Below are 4,908 nucleotides of genomic sequence, written 5' to 3' on the forward strand. Positions count from 1 at the left end.
CCATTCACTACACACAGCCAACCCCCCCTCCCCCTCCATTCACTACACACAGCCAACCCCCCCTCCCCCTCCATTCACTACACACAGCCAACCCCCCCCTCCCCCTCCATTCACTACACACAGCCAACCCCCCCTCCATTCACTACACACAGCCAACCCCCCCTCCATTCACTACACACAGCCAACCCCCCCTCCCCCTCCATTCACTACACACAGCCAACCCCCCCTCCCCCTCCATTCACTACACACAGCCAACCCCCCCTCCCCCTCCATTCACTACACACAGCCAACCCCCCCCTCCCCCTCCATTCACTACACACAGCCAACCCCCCCCTCCATTCACTACACACAGCCAACCCCCCCTCCATTCACTACACACAGCCAACCCCCCCTCCCCCTCCATTCACTACACACAGCCAACCCCCCCTCCCCCTCCATTCACTACACACAGCCAACCCCCCCTCCCCCTCTATTCACTACACACAGCCAACCCCCCTCCCCTCCATTCACTACACACAGCCAACCCCCCCCTCCCCTCCATTCACTACACGCAGCCAACCCCCCCCCTCCCCTCCATTCACTACACGCAGCCAACCCCCCCCCTCCCCTCCATTCACTACACGCAGCCAACCCCACCCCTCCCCTCCATTCACTACACGCAGCCAACCCCCCCCTCCCCTCCATTCACTACACGCAGCCAACCCCCCCCCCTCCATTCACTACACGCAGCCAACCCCCCCCCCCTCCATTTACTACACACAGCCAACCCCCCCCCCCCCCCCTCACTACACACAGCCCTTCCCCTCCTCCATTCACTTACACACAGCCCTTCCCCTCCCACCATTCACTTACACACAGCCCTTCCCCTCCCTCCATTCACTTATACACAGCCCTTCCCCTCCCTCCATTCACTTACACACAGCCCTTCCCCTCCCTCCATTCACTTATACACAGCCCTTCCCCTCCCTCCATTCACTTACACACAGCCCTTCCCCTCCCACCATTCACTTACACACAGCCCTTCCCCTCCCTCCATTCACTTATACACAGCCCTTCCCCTCCCTCCATTCACTTACACACAGCCCTTCCCCTCCCTCCATTCACTTACACACAGCCCTTCCCCTCCCTCCATTCACTTACACACAGCCCTTCCCCTCCTCCATTCAATGATCGCAGTGTAGGTGGCTGTCATGGTGAATATGCTGAGCGGGGAATGCTGCTCCTGACATTCACCAGCGGGGGGAGGGGTGGATGTGTGTTGGAGCCCCCCCAGCCCGGCCATTACTGACCAATGGATTGTATAAAACCAAAGTACCTTCCCAGGAGCCGGGCCCCGTGATCTCCTTTGCTGGGGGCCCCTCACAAAGACCATGTGACCATCCTCAGCCAGCTGCCAGCCCCAGTGCACCATGGGAAAGCACGTCTGGTGCCACAAGTACGGTCCGGGCTGACACCACCGGACTTTGTCCCCATTAGATAAGGAGCCATGGTGACCAATGAGCAGGAGCCGAGCACAGCGTGACGTCCCATCACCCAACATTCGCAATACGCCTCGCCTTCCCGTATTTATATATATATATATATATATATATATATATATATATATATATATATATATATATATATATATATATACACACACACACACACACACACACACATCAAGGTTCAGTATATATATATATATATATATATATATATATATATATACACACCCCACCTTCCCATATTATATATATATATATATATATATATATATATATATATATATATATATATATATATATATATACACACACACACAGCCTCCCGCAGCACCTCTCACACACACCAGGAAGACTTCCATACCGACTGGCCGCTCTCATCCCCCCCCCTCCCCCTCCCCCCCATGGGAAAACAAACCAACTACAAAGAGCAACGTCCAATGTCTCCTTCTTAATATAGTCACAGGAATATAACCAACTCGTTTCAGGGGGGACAGAATCCTCCCACCTCCTCAGGAGGAGCCCAAGCCCGCCTCCTCCTCCCCCGGGAGGAGGAGGAGCCCAAGCCCGCCTCCTCCCCCGGGAGGAGGAGGAGCCCAAGCCCGCCTCCTCCTCCTCCTCCTCCCCCGGGAGGAGGAGCCCAAGCCCGCCTCCTCCTCCTCCCCCGGGAGGAGGAGCCCAAGCCCGCCTCCTCCTCCACCTCCTCCCCCGGGAGGAGGAGCCCAAGCCCGCCTCATCCGGAGGAGGAGGATCCCAAACCCCCCTCCCGCCTCCTCTGGAGGAGGAGGATCCCAAGCCCGCCTCATCCGGAGGAGGAGGATCCCAAGCCCGCCTCATCCGGAGGAGGAGGATCCCAAGCCCGCCTCATCCGGAGGAGGAGGAACCCAAACCCTCCTCCCGCCTCATCCGGAGGAGGAGGAACCCAAACCCTCCTCCCGCCTCATCCGGAGGAGGAGGAACCCAAACCCTCCTCCCGCCTCATCCGGAGGAGGAGGAACCCAAACCCTCCTCCCGCCTCATCCGGAGGAGGAGGAACCCAAACCCTCCTCCCGCCTCATCCGGAGGAGGAGGAACCCAAACCCTCCTCCCGCCTCATCCGGAGGAGGAGGAACCCAAACCCTCCTCCCGCCTCATCCGGAGGAGGAGGAACCCAAACCCTCCTCCCGCCTCATCCGGAGGAGGAGGAACCCAAACCCCCCTCCCGCCTCCTCCGGAGGAGGAGGAACCCAAACCCCCCTCCCGCCTCCTCCGGAGGAGGAGGAACCCAAACCCCCCTCCCGCCTCCTCCGGAGGAGGAGGAACCCAAACCCCCCTCCCGCCTCCTCCTCCGGAGGAGGAACCCAAACCCCCCTCCCGCCTCCTCCGGAGGAGGAGGAACCCAAACCCCCCTCCCGCCTCCTCCGGAGGAGGAGGAACCCAAACCCCCCTCCCGCCTCCTCCGGAGAAGGAACCTAAACCCCCCTCCCGCCTCCTCCGGAGGAGGAGGAACCCAAACCCCCCTCCCGCCTCATCCGGAGGAGGAGGAACCCAAACCCCCCTCCCGCCTCATCCGGAGGAGGAGGAACCCAAACCCCCCTCCCGCCTCCTCCGGAGGAGGAGGAACCCAAACCCCCCTCCAGAGGAGGAGGAACCCAAACCCCCCTCCCGCCTCCTCTGGAGGAGGAGGGACCCAAACCCCCCTCCCACCTCCTCTGGAGGAGGAGGAGGAGGAGCCCAAACCCGCCTCCTCCGGAGGACATAGGTGTCCTTTTATGAAGCAGTGAAATCTATTCACTGCTTCATTCTCCGGCATTCACATAGGAGATCTTTCTCCTCTGTGTGCCACTATATGAAGCGGAGTAGATCGTTTCACCCTTGGAGGTGTGAAGCGATCTACAAACGCTTCTAACACTGGAGAACGGCCCCTAATACTGGAATCTCGTGAGACTTTACGAGATTACAGTACTAGAAATTCACTCATACACACAGATGTCAATATATTAAGCAGTGATAAATTATCACAGCTCAATACACTGACACGCGGTGTGATTAATGTTAGTGAAATAAAGCGTCCCCCTACATAATATATACATGTATACACACACAGACATTATATATACATGTATATACACACACACATTATATATATATACATATACACATTATATGTATATATGTATATATATGTATACACATACATATGACAGGGGGACATGGTTACAGTGTTGGGGGGTCTGAACGAGGCATAAGGAAGTTAATTATCTTCCTCTTTCCTCCTCAGATCCCCCCCGATTCCCTCTTCACTACCCCGGTTCTCCACCTCTGAGTTGGTGAATCGGGGAGTGTGAATTCTGACACAGATCACAAGTGAAGCGCTGAGATCGCAGCTTCATAAAGTGACCGTTACTGTGTCAGTCTATGAGGATTCTCCATGTGCGGAGATAATCGGCGGGAGAACAAGTTCAAACACATCTCCCCCCGATTATCTCTGGTTTATATACTGTTTATGGGTTGTGATCAGCGGCGATTCTCTGGATCTCCACTGATCATTGCTTCATAAACGGACACCATAGTCAGGTTGAAATAAAAGATCAATTAAACCAATAATAAAATAAATAATACACCGCCTCGTCGGGGGAGGGGGTTTTACACACTACGCCCCTTGGTTGAAGGGGGGCAATACTTTTAGAAGAATGGAGTAAGGACTACTATGGCCCATATCTGCTCCGGTGTAGAACCTCCTGAAATAGAGATATAGCCAGGGTGACAGTGCGATCAGCGGCACATTGTCAGAGCGGATTCCATCCAGCAGGGGGATCTCTCTCTGCTCAGCGGGGCCATAGAGAACAATGGGAGGGGGGGGGGGGGGGGTCTGATTGGTCCCCGGCTATGAAGGGGCCTTATAATTCCAGAAAGAGGCCATCAGAGACGTATGGACCAAGTGTAGGGTCTACAACAACCAATCACAGCTCAGTATACTACACCGCCCTCTACACCAAGAAACAGACACTAATCTCTGGTTTATCCCCCTTCATGACCTGGACATTTCCTACTACTCAGCACTGCACTACTTTAGTCGGTCATCACACGGTCATGTGACACTGTCCACCAATCACATCTTTATCTTTTCCTTCACACAGATTTCCTACATCCAATAATTTCATCATCAATTCGGAACAAAATGAATTCTACTCCATGTCTGGAAAATCCCAATCCGTGTGTTCTATATCTATATACTATGGGACGTATACATCTATATACACTGCACTGGGACGTATACATCTATATACACACACTGCACTGGGACGTATACATCTATACACACTGTACTGGGAGTATACATCTATATACACTGCACTGGGACGTATACATCTATATACACTGTACTGGGAGTATACATCTATATACACTGCACTGGGACGTATACATCTATATACACACACTG

This window comes from Lithobates pipiens, unplaced genomic scaffold (genome assembly GCF_037356315.1).
Source record: "Lithobates pipiens isolate NorthernLeopardFrog02 unplaced genomic scaffold, aLitPip1_a1.2 Scaffold_28, whole genome shotgun sequence".
In the NCBI taxonomy this organism is placed as follows: Eukaryota; Metazoa; Chordata; class Amphibia; order Anura; family Ranidae; genus Lithobates; species Lithobates pipiens.